The sequence below is a fragment of the Sus scrofa genome, chromosome 14 (assembly GCF_000003025.6).
Source record: "Sus scrofa isolate TJ Tabasco breed Duroc chromosome 14, Sscrofa11.1, whole genome shotgun sequence".
In the NCBI taxonomy this organism is placed as follows: Eukaryota; Metazoa; Chordata; class Mammalia; order Artiodactyla; family Suidae; genus Sus; species Sus scrofa.
In genome coordinates this window covers 90,087,629-90,100,358 of record NC_010456.5, presented here as the reverse complement: position 1 = coordinate 90,100,358, position 12,730 = coordinate 90,087,629, and positions in this window count along the sequence as shown.

The following is a 12,730-nucleotide window of genomic DNA, read 5'->3' as shown; positions in this document are numbered from 1 at the left end:
GGAATGGATGCCCCAGGAAGGCACATAGAAAGGGAAATAAGGCAGTGGTGCTGAGTTGAACTTTAGCTAGAAAGAGAGGAGAAGCCAGCCACGCCCTCTCCCACCCTGGGGGTCCAACACTGGCTGCTCAGACCAAGCAAGAGAGAGGCTGGGACTGGGGGAAGAATGCGGAGGCCTCGTGGTATCTAATCCCTCTGCTACCCTTTGGGGAGGGCTGGGAGGAGAGGGGGCATCTTACCCACCACTGCCCCCCAACAACGTGTTTATGCAGGGGGGATCTCTGAGCCATTCTCTGCCTCAGCGACCGTCTGGGAGACAACGCATAACACATAGCAAGACCTGAGTACACGGTCCCTCTGATAAAGGGCCCTGAAGTGTCCTGGGGCAGGAGGGAACTGGAGGTGACAGGAGCTGACACTCCAAGGCCCTTGAGGTGATGTTGAGTTAATCCAAAGGGAGGGTGAGAAGGCAATGGTGTCCCTAGAGACAGCCTGTCTTCAGGAAAGCCCAGAGGTGGACGGGGTGTTTGAGGGAAGCGTAATATGCAGGCGTTTTCCACGGAGCCAGGTGGTGATGTGTGGGATGCACTGGGCTGATGATGTGTGACTTTGAGAAGAGAAGCCAGGAGGAGAGAGGGTTAATGGCACTGACCTACTGCTGGTCCTGAATCCGCCAAGACACAGCCCAAGAGTCCTGAACGGTGACCTTAGCCCAAGGAGCCTGACCACTGACCCCATAGTCATTTGCGTTTCAGAGCTCCCTTCACCTTGTCTGGGGTCTCAATAAAGCCATCACTGAGATGGTCCCCAGGGGCCCTCTGCCTAGGGAACCTGAGTCCTGTCCTGGAGCCTGTGGCTCTCACCCCTTGTCTCCTGAGCTCTCCCTACCCTACTCAAGACCCCTGGGGCTGCAAGCCTGCAGCAGCAGAGAGCTGGCTGCAGCCCCTTAGAAGGGAATAGGTTGGGACTGGGCTCTGGCAGAACTGAGAGCTGCCCGGGTGAGGGCTGAGGGGCCCTGTCTTGGTGAAAATCAAACCTCATGTCATGGTGAAACCCATCACCCACAGCAGCTGGCCCTTGTTGGGAGATGCACATTCCAGCTTTATTCACGGGGCAGATCCAGGTCCCCAAGCAGGGCCCAGGTCCTCAAGCAGTGGAGGAGCCCAGAAGGTCTTTGAATGACTTGTTCAGGGGACCTGGAAACCCTGGAAAACAAGAGGAGCTACTGAGAATCCCCCCAAGAAGCCTCCATGCCTCCCAGCCTTCTGAGTAACCAGACATCAGGTGCTGTGGAACTGAACAAGCAGGTTCTGCCCTTGACTGGCTGACAGAGACCAGTAACATAGCACAACCTTTGAAAGACACTCCCTTTTAATCGGTTCTTCATCATTAGAAGTAGGGTGCAGCAAGGGGGTGGAGGGAGAAAGCTGCCAGGCATAGGTGGTTTGGCTTTGCTCTGAATTTGGAAGGCCTGGCTGAGGGCTCAAGGTGAGATGAAGGAGGGACTCTGGGGGTGTCTTGGTGGGCGGGAGGGCCATACCTAGTCTGCCCTGATGGGGTGGGGGGCTCATCCTGTGAGGACAACCACAGAACTGGCAAGGCCCACAGGAGGTGTTGAGGCTGGGGAGAGGGCAAAGTACCCAGGGCCCCTGCAGAAGGAGGTGAGACCCAGAGAAGGGGAGCCTGGGGCTGGGGAGGAGGGTGCCACCAGCATATGCATCTGTGATTCTCCCAGCCAAGTTAGTGAGCTGTTTGCCACATGGCTCTATATGTAATCCCAGCCACCCTGTCAGCTCGCTACCAAAGAGCCCCAAATCTTCATCGGAAACCCTGAGGCTTTAGGGGTTTGGAATTGAAATTTTTTCATATTTTAGTAAAAAATCAGATAATGCATATGCGGTATCTTTTGTAACTTCCCAGCATGGTCTGGGGAAGCACCCGCTAATCAAATGCATCTGTATTTTCTGCAGTGAAATGTATGAATATTTCCACTTTGCAACATCAGTAGAGACCCCAAGAAACATACAAAGACTCAAGTCAGTTCAGGCAGGTTTTGCCACCCAATGTGTTAGATCAAGACAGATTTTGCAGCCGCATGAGTTATTATCTTTTGGCACTTAGTGCTTTTTTGATTTTTAAATTGCCTATTAGGAACTGTGGGTCTCTATTTGTCTCCCAACTGAGGTTTGGAAAAGTAAAGTGACGGCAGAGTTAGGAAGTGGCAGAGCTGGGGCTCAGGGGCAGGCTCTTTGGTTCCAACAGGCTTTAACCTGCACAGAAAGGCCTTCCTTCCCAGAGGAGAACCAAGGCAAATGGGGAAAATGCTACTTGCTGATGATCAGTGTGAGAAGCACTGAGGTGGAGGGCTCGGTAAAATGCAGAGTCCTAGGCGCCCCCAGCAGTTTCTGATTCAGTGGGGTTTGAGATTTGTATTTCTAATAAGTTCTCAGCAGGGCTTTGCTCTGGCCTGAGATTGGTTACTGGTTCCTTACTGGTCCAGAGACTATGTGGGCCTGAAGGAGTCCATTACTGGTCTTTGCTGCCACTGTCTGGTCACTCTTGAGAATGACATGCTCTCCCTCTGGTGCTTCGACATTCATCTTCACTTTAATTTTTTATTTCATGAAAAGAGTCTTCGCTGGGATACATTGTTTTCCCTTGTAAATTTCTCCATGAAGATTTATTCCTTGGGCTAAAAATCCGTATCCAGTTTCACCAGTATAACTTCTACCTCTGTGTGTTTCCTTTAGGGGGTCATTGTTATGAATTTATTCATTTTTTAGCAAATTAAATTTTTATTTATGCTGTACTTTGTGTTGAATTTTTAACAAATTTCTATTTTCCCCTCAGGCAATTTTGTGAACAAAGTCCTGGAGTTTAATGGCAGGGTCAAAATGTCCCACTTTGTCCCTGGCACTTGAGCATTATGAACTGATCTCTATGTAAGCAGAGCCAAGAAATCTGAAATTCTCACAGTTGAAAGACCTAGATTTGAATTCAGGATGCGTCACTTGCTGGTGTGATCTTGGGTGAGTTTCTGATATTCTATTCCCTGAGGATTCAGTGAGATAATGTCTGTAAAGGCCCTGGCACATCGTAGGTGTTTAAGGGCGTGCAAAGACCTGGACTGCATCCCTTTTCCAGGCTAGACTGTCCTCTGATGCTTCATTCACCCTGAACCAGAACTAGTGGGCCCCTAGAGAAGGAATGCAGTCTGAGGGTGTCACACCTCCTTTATTCTGCCCAGTTGTATACAGCACTATGCAGCACCCATGTGTTTTCGGCAGGGACAGCTGTGATTCAGGGTTCACGTGGCTCTGGTCTGCAGAGCTTGTGGGGCTCGCTTGGTAATGAGGTGGGATGGGAGGACTCTGTGCATTTTCCTGTAGCCTCAGTCAAACCCTACGAGGACGGTGGGGCAACTGTTTCAATAAAAGGTAGGAGTGTTCTGAGCTCTGTCACCTTCTTTGGGACAACATCGTGTATCCACAGTGACAGCTATAAAACATTTCCTCAGTCCTATATGGGGCATAAGGAGACAATCCCCCCCAATTTATTGGTTAATTAATTTATTTTTATCCCCCCTCCTTTTTTGGCAGCACCCGTGGCATGTGGAAGTTCCCCGGGGCCAGGAATAGAACCCACACCACAGCAGTAACTTGAGCTCCCCCAATTTATTTTTTAAGGAATATATCAAAAGAGCAAGCCAGCAGGATTTTCAAAATGACTTACACATGTCTTTATTATATATAATTTATTCAAACTGGTCCATAAAAAAACAAGCAGTATTTCAATTTTTAAATTTTTTATTATGTATCTATTTATTTTTGGCCATGCCCACAGCATTTGGAAGTTCCAGGTCCAGGGATCAAACGTGACCACAGAAGAGATTCAAGCCACAGCAGTGACAATGCCAGATCCTTTACCCCTTGACCCACCGGGGAAACCCAAGCAACCATTTTCTCTTTTCATTTCTTCTTTTCTTTATTTCTCTTCCTTCTTTCCTCCTTCTTTCCTTTCTTTCTTTCTTTCTTTTTTTTTTTTTTTGCCATTTCTTGGGCCACTCCCGCGGCATATGGAGGTTCCCAAGGCTAGGGGTCTAATCGGAGCTGTAGCCGCCAGCCTACGCCAGAGCCACAGCAACTCAGGATGCCAGCCATGTCTGCAACCTACACCACAGCTCAAGGCAATGCCGGATCCTTAACCCACTGAGCAAGGGCAGGGATCGAACCTGCAACCTCATGGTTCCTAGTCGGATTCGTTAACCACTGTGTCACAACGGGAACTCCCTCTTTCTTTCTTTCTCTTTCTTTCTTTCTTTCTTTCTTTCTTTCTTTCTTTCTTTCTTTCTTTCTTTCTTTCTTTCTTTCTTTCTTTCTTTCTCTCTTTCTCTCTTTCTCTCTTTCTCTCTCTCTCTCTCTCTTTCTTTCTTTTCTTTCTTTCTTTCATCTTTTTAGGGCCTCACCCATGGCATATGGAAGTTCCCAGGCTAGGAGTCAAATCCGAACTAGAGCTGCCGGCTACACCACAGTCACAGCAACATCGGATCCTTAAACCACTGAGCAAGGCCAGGGATTGAACCCGTGTCATCATGGGTAGGGTTCATTAATCATGACAGGAATTCCAAAGCAGTCATTTTCAAGCAAGAGACTTTCAAACATCTGCTTGAGACATGTCCTCCTTTCTCAGAGCAGATTCCTAGACCACTTTTCTTTTGGAAGACATATAGTGGCCTTGCCATGCTTTCTGAAGGCCAAGGGGACAGTCCATCTGTCCCCAGGAGAAGGAGAATCACTTCCCAGCTGTGTTATGGGCACCAGCCATATCCGAGGCATTTCCCTGGGTTCTCTCACAGCAAGAGGCATCATTATTTTATCTGGGCTTGGGGAATGCTGACAGCCAATGTCAAGCTATTTAGTGACGGAAATTTAATTTTGGTTTGCCTAACTTCTAATTCCCGCAAGCTCTTTGAGTTCTGGCAGGGGACACATCATTTTTCTGCAGGCATTTCAGATTGGGGATGAAGGGCTGGGTCTGTGCTATGTTAAACAAAGGAAAACAGTTTTGGCTTTGGAGGTGTTGGTTATTATTGCTGTGTTGTGTTGTGTTGTATTTTAGTGAAGGACTTGTTGGAACCTGTCATAAGCTTACCTATTGTCTTTCAAATTTATGTGACCACTCAGCATGTGTACCCCTCCTGAGGATCATCTTAAGGGATTAAATGCTTCAGAGGTGCTGTCAGGTTAAAAAATGGCATGGGATCAAAGCAGACAGCAAGCCGGCCGTCTCATTGAGGATTTGCTCAGGGACCCTTCTGTGCTCTGAGGTTTCTGGAAGGGGACCTGACCTTTTCCACTCTGACCCATGACCATTCATAGATCATCCCCTACCCAGGTCACAGAGCCCTCAGGAAGATCTGACCTTGCGGGAGGAGGTCAGAGGTTGGGCCCCAGAGGACCAATGTGCATGATGGGTGTATTAATCAGTATTCTCCAGAAAGATAGAACCAATAGGATGTGCATTTATACAGAGAGGGAAAGAGAGATTATTTTAAGGAATTTGCTTGTGTGATTGTGATGCTGTGGCTTAGGGTCTCCTGCTCCTGCTCTTCACCTTGAGAAGATCAACTGGCAAGTCCAAAATCTGCAGGGCAGGCTGGTAGGTTGAAGACGAAGGGAAGACATGTTGAGTCCAAAGGCTGGAGGTGGAATTCTTTCTTCCCTGGGGGACCTTGATCCTTTTCTCTGAAGACCTTCAACCGATTGATGAGAGCCACCCACGGAATGGAGGGTGATCCACTTTAGCAAAGCCTGCTGATCTGAATGCTAATCTCATCTTAAAAATACCTTCAAAGCAACATCTAGACAGCTGTTTGACCACACATCAGGGCATCATAGTCTAGCCAAGTTGATACATAATATTAACCATTCGCAAGGAGCCATGAGGAAGAGAGTCTCCCAAATGTGGTGGTCAGGTTGGAGCATGGAGACAGGGCTTTATTTGTCTTTGCCTGAAAATATCTTTGACCTCACTAGCACACTGTGAGGAGGCACTGAGCTGGGTGCTGGGGGTGAGGGTGAAGTTCAGCACAAGTGCGAGATACGCTGTCTCTTCACACAGTCCACCATCTGGGGGGCACGACAGCATGGATGGTACAGTCTACTGACTACCTTCCCTCTGCCCATTCTTGCCCAGATTGCTGTTGGGAGAGTGAAATTTCTTGCGCCCTCTGGAGTAGGTTTGGCTATGTGACTTACTTTGGCCGATGGAACTGTGATCAGAGGCTTTTGTGTCGTTGCCTGATGTGATTTAGAATCTTGTGCTTCTTTTCCCTACCTTGAGAAAGTCATGCTCCAGGGCTGCTGTTCCTGGCCCGGAGCCAACCTTAGCCAATCCCATTTGAGTTGCCCACCACCCATAGAGAGAAATAAATGCTTTTTTGCTGTAAGTTGCTGAGCTGGGATTGTTTATATGCAGAAGAGCTGTGATGGGAGGTGACAGTGCAAACCTTCTTTCTGCTGGTCCTTGGATATTGACAGGAAGCACTGTCACTCACTGACTGAGAGCCCTCCGTCTCTTATTGGATCTATTGTGGTCAAGGTTCTGGCCAGAAGGTGTGGGATGGGTTCTCCATGGGGGAAGCAGAGGTTATTCTTTGAGCACTAGGAAGAGGAAGCTACTGCACTGGGGGAGTCAGGGACGGTTTCCCTGAGGAATGAGATCTAAGCCAAGTACAGAACTGGCGCAGTCCCGAGGCCTGCAGTAAATACTTACTCTGTGTGTGTGTGTGTGTGTGTGTGTGTGTGTGTGTGTGTGTGTGTGTGTGTGTGTGTCATTATGGACACTCATGGCACACACAGACAAGCACACACACGTTCCTACACACATTAAGGCTGCCATTTTCCCTTGGAAATCTATTTTGATATGCCCCTGCCCTTTGCCCCATAACTAGACAGTAGCCTCTGCAAAAAGAACCATCCCTATTCCTAGTCCTATAAGGTTCCAGGCCATGTTTGCTCTACTGTCCTGTCCCTGTGCTTGGTTGCCACACTCAGTTCCCTGGGACCTCCCTGCATGTCCTGTGGTGTCTGTGACACCACACAGGCCAGGCAGCAGCTGGCCCAAACTCGGCCCATTCCCCAGCTCTGGCTGAGGTCTGTGACCCTGACCCTCCCCACACTGAGGGACTGAAGGAGCATCTGTGTGAGGGCCAGAGGGCATTTAGGGGACCAGTGGCCCAGGTCTGCAGAAGTGGTGAACCTGGCCTAGTATCAGGAAGCTTAGGTCTGTAGATCATATAAATTACATAACAGATCCCTGGATTCTGCTTCTGGGCTATGTGAGAGCCATGTGCTGGGCTTCTGATGGCCAAACTCCAGGACAGAAGAGGGCCTTCTGTGAGGTGTGTGGAGAGGAAGGAACAAACCCCTGCTACCTCTTTTTCAGCTGATCTATGAACTCATCCTTTTGTTACATTTAACGCTTTGGTTTTAGGTGCTGCTGCTGCTCTTGGCTGGATGACAGGTAGTTGGGATTGTTCCTTTGGTGTTTGGAATATCCCAGAAGGAATAAAATAACCCCATATGTTTTGGAGGAGGGGAGATATGAAGTACAATTGAGGGGACCAACCCCCAACCATCCGGCAGTGGTCGGGAGAGAAAACCATGCAAGAGAGTGGAGACCCCTCTCTGGGCCCTCAAATGGACCTAAGGACAAATCAGTGTTAATCAGGCCCAGAAAGGAACAGCCATGTGAGGGGGAGCATGCCACTGGAGACCAGCATGGAGTTGGGCAGGGTTGTAGTGTGAATGTTGGGTGGTAAGAGAGGATGGAGGGACACTGGGCATTCATCACACCTCGCCAGCTCTCAGCCTGGACTGGAGCTTGTCACCAAAGTATGAATAGTGGCATTCCTAGCAGAGGGAACAACATGAAATAAGGATGAGTTGGAGCCTGACTGTATGAGACACTTGAATTTGCTGCTTATTTTATTTCACTCCTTTTAGGTTCCCTGAGTCTCCTTTACCTGGCTTGAAATAGTCATTCATCCACAGACTCATCTACCCATCCACCTTTCTGTCTATGTATCCTTGGATCAGTTTCTCTGCTGGGTAACGGGAACACAGGGGAAAACAGCCATGGCTTCTACTCTTGGGGTTCCAAACCAAGAGCCTTTTCTTTCTTTCTTTCTTTTCTTTTCTTTCTTTCTTTCTCTCTCTCTCTTTCTTCTTTCCTTCCTTTCTAGAGCCACACCTGCAGCATATGTAACTTCCCATGCTAGGGACTGAATCAGAGCTACAGCTTCTGGCCTACACCACAGCCACAGCAATGCCAGATTCAAGCTGTGCCTGCAGCCTACACCATAGTTCAGGGTAACACTGGATCCTTAACCCACTGAGTGAGGCCAGGGATCAAACCCGCAACCTCACGGTTACTAGTTGGATCGTTTCCACTGAACCACAAGGGAACACCCCAAGAGCCTTTTCTCAAGCGTCTTGGTGATGAATCACTCACCCTACCCTCTCTGGTCTGTGAAACCATAAGCATCTTTCAAGGCTCATCTTTCAATTACCACACCCCCTCCCCCCTCCCCCGCCGTGACTCTCCCCCTGGTGGTGGCAGGCAGAATCAGCAGCTCCACACCCTGCTACCTAGGGAAGGACTAGCCAGGGATGTGCTTTATTTCACTGAATTTATCTATTGATTTGCTGTTGGGTCATGAGAGTCAAGGAAATGTGGGAAAAGAAGCAAAAAGTAAATCTTGGTAGCAGTTTTTGTGGATCAGAGGTCTTCTGGTCCTTGGGGTCATGTACTTGTGCAGGTCGTGGGGGTGGGGAGAGGAGCACCCTTCATCCCTGCTGGATGGTTTCTTAAGGTCTACTTCCGTCCTGCCTCTGGTAATGCTCTTGGCTCTCAGGAATCATTCTGTTGAGAAGCTGCCTGAGCTCCCCTCTGCATGGACATCCTGGGCAGCCATTCCCTCTAGGACTTCCCCTGATGCTTCTCTCTGCTCTTTACCAGGAGGCAGGCATGGCTTGCTTCTTCTCATAGACCCCACTTATATGGATTCTGATGTGTTCTTCAGTCTCAGCCTGGGGACAACCTACAAGACCAGTTTCTTTAGATCCACCTAGATTTACACTCTTATTGTTCCTCTGTCCTCTGCTCCCAAATCCCCTCGCCTGGTAGCCTATGGAATATAACATATCATTATCATTTTTGGTTAAACTATTATTATTTTATTTTCGCCATACTCATCCACCCCATGTGGAAGTTCCGGGGTCAGGGATCGAACCCACACCACAGCAGCAACCCAAGCCACAGCAGTGAAAATGCCAGATCCTTAACCCATTGAGCCACCAGGAAGCTCCTAAATTGTTATCGTTTAAGTCAACTTAAATAATTTTTTAAAAAAGTTTTAGACACTTACCCCTATAGTCATCATTCCTAGAGCTCTTTGTTTCTTTGCATAGATTCAGATTTCTATGTGGTATTATCTTACTTTGTATGATGGATTTCCTTGAACATGTTTTGTATTTCTGGTCTGCTTGTGATAAATTCTTTCAGCTTTCATACATCAGGAAAAGTTTCACCTTTGTTTTTGAAAGATGTTTTTGTTGGGTATAGACATCTAGATAGGTTTTCTTCTATCTGTGCTTGAAAGATATTACTCCACTGCGTTCCTGGTTGCACCATTTTTGGAGAGAAATCTATAGTCATCCTTATCTTTTGTTTCTCTGTATATAATAACATGCCCCTTTTCTCTGATTGCTTTTAAGATTTTCTTTTTGTTGCTGCTTTTAAGCAATTTGATTATTATATGGCTTGGTGTACTTTCCTTCATGTTTCCTTTTTTTTTGTAAGGCTGCACCTACAGCATATGGAAGTTCCCAGGCTAGGAGTCAAATCAGAGCTGTAGCTGCCAGCCTATGCCACAGCCACAGCAATGCAGGATCCAAGCCACATCTATGACCTATACCACAGCTCACGGCAATGCTGGATCCTTCATCCACTGAACAAGGCCAGGGATCGAACCCTCCTCCTCCCAGATCCTAGTCGGGTTGTTAACCTCTGACCCACAATGGGAACTCCTCTTTCATGTTTCTTGTGGCTTGTGTTTGCTAAGTTTCATAGAATTGTGGGTTCATTGTTTTCATCAGGCTTGGAAAATTTCAGCTATTATTTCTTAAATATTTTCTACTCGTCCTTTTCAGGGACTCCAATCACACACATGTTAGACTGCCTGAAGTCGTCCTTCAAATAACTGACGATCTTTTCATTTTAAAATTCATTTTCACCCCTTGTTTTCATTTTGTACAATTTTTATTACAATGTTTAAAAATTCATTAATCTTTTATGCAATGTCCTACTCCTCCATTAATCCCATCCAGGATGTATTTCATTTCATACATTGTAGTTTTAATCTCGGGGATTTAACTTAGGTCTTACTAAAAATAACTTTCTTACCTTCATTATGGATCATGTTTTCCTGCCTCTCTGAATGCCTGGTAATCTTTGATCCAATGTCAGACATCGTGAGTTTACCTTGTTAGGTGCTGAATATTTTTTTATTATTACAAATCTTCTGGAGCTTTGTTCTGGGATGAAGTTAATTCACTTGGAGACAGTTTGATCCTTTTAAGTTTTGATTTATGATTTGTTTGGTGAGTCTGGAGCTGTGCCCAGTCCTGGGTTAATCATTTTGCTTTGTTGAAGCAAGATTTTCTTGAGTATTTCTATTGCGGATTATGAGGTTTTTCAGTCTGCCTGGTAAGAACAGGCACTATTCCAACCACTGTGCGAGCACTGGGCATTGTTCGCGCTAATAGTCTTGAATGGCTCCTTTCCCAGACCTGGGTACTTTCCTTACACAAGTGTGCTGGTCGATACTCTGCCAAATCCTTAAGAGAGACTCCTTCTAAGTCTCTGTAGTTCTCTCTCCTCTCTGGTGCTCTGACCTTACAACTCTAGCTGTCCTGGTTGTCCCAGACTCTCAGCTCCATGTTCTCAAATCAGAGTCTTCTGGCCCTATTTGGGTCCTCTGGGTACTGTGGACTGGAAATTCCAGGTAGTAAGGCAAGGCAATTGTAGGGCTCATCTCAATTTTTAAAGTATTTCTTGAGAATCTCCATGTTTCACTGTCTGGTGTCTGATGTGATGAAATCCATTGTTTCATGTATTTTGACAAGATTTTTGATTCTTCCACGTGGGAGAGTAAATATTGGCCTTATCATTTCCTCTCAAAATCTGATTTTGTTTTATTCTGAATTTCTCATTATTTCTGACTTCTGAGCATCAAGCACAGAACCTGGAATAGAGCAAGTAAACAATAAATGCTTATTGGTTGGGCTTGGTGTATTGTTTATAGGCTTGTGAGTAACTGGATGGCTAAAGATAGAATGTGGTCCATCTGAGCTGCCAGGATCAGCTATCCTCAAAAAGAACACAAATAACAAATGTTGGTGAGGATGTGGAGAAAGAGGAACCCTCCTACGCTGTTGGTGTGAATATAAATTGGTGCATCTACTGTGGAAAACAGGATAAGGGTTTCTAAAAAACTAAAAATAGAACTACTGTATCACCTAGCAATTCCACTCCTGAGTGTATACATATTTTTAAAAACAACCAAAAACACTAATTTGAAAGGACACATGTCCCACAATGTTTAAAATATCATTATTTACATTTGCCAACATATGGAAGCAACTTAAGTGTCCATCAACATATAAAGAAGCTGTGGTATATACATATACAGTGGAATACTACTTAGCCATAAAAAATGAAATTTTGTCTTTGCAGCACCATGGTCCTCAGCTTGTCCTTGATTGAGTCTTGGGATAATAAGAACTGGGAAGGGAGAGCCATGGAGAGATTTCCAGGCTCAAAGGAAGTAAAAGCTGTGTGCGAGCAGGTGTAGACTCACTGAAAAAATGAGGGACTGATTCTAGGTGAGGGCTGGCCCACAGGATCTGGTGACAAATGGGAATGGAGAACTGGCAGCAAGGGTGAACACAAGACCACTCCAAACACTCTTCTGCCAGGCCTGGAAACTTCTGGAAGTCTAGCCCCATGGACGTCTTGTCCTGGCTGTTCTCTGTGCCTCTCCTTTTCCAACTTTTGCTGCACCCAGGAAATCTTGGTGCAAAGTTTGTTCGGATGGAAACACAGCCTCCCTGGGAGCTTTATTTGACAAGAAGGATGGGGTTTCCTGAGGGGAGAAAGTGCATGAGCCCCCATAACTTCATTTTTCTCCACCCCAGCCCCTGACCCCAGGTCTTCACAGGAGCAATCCCACGCTAGGTCAATAAACTCCAAAGCAACCATTTTTCTATCACTTCCTCTCTGCCAGGCCTGATGAAAAGCCGCCCACGCTGTACACTTGGGCGGCCCTATTTTGCTGCATCTGAAAATGCACAGATCTGACAGGCCACAACCTTGTAGTTTTCAAATTTTATGATGTCAAAGATGACTCATTAGGTTGACGCTAGCTTTACTGATTAATCTTACTTATGCACACGTCTTATTTCTCCCTGAAGGCTTGCTGGGAGCATTTATTTCTGCTACACTAGGAACAAAATCACAGGCAGGTCTCTGGAGCATTGCATAATGCAGGCTCCATCTCTTTGGCCCTCCCCATTAATTTCCTTCAAATGACACCAAGGGGCCAATGTGGTACACGCGCACACCTTTGCTTGGATGAAATTTTTGCTTTCATTTCTAATCATTTGTGT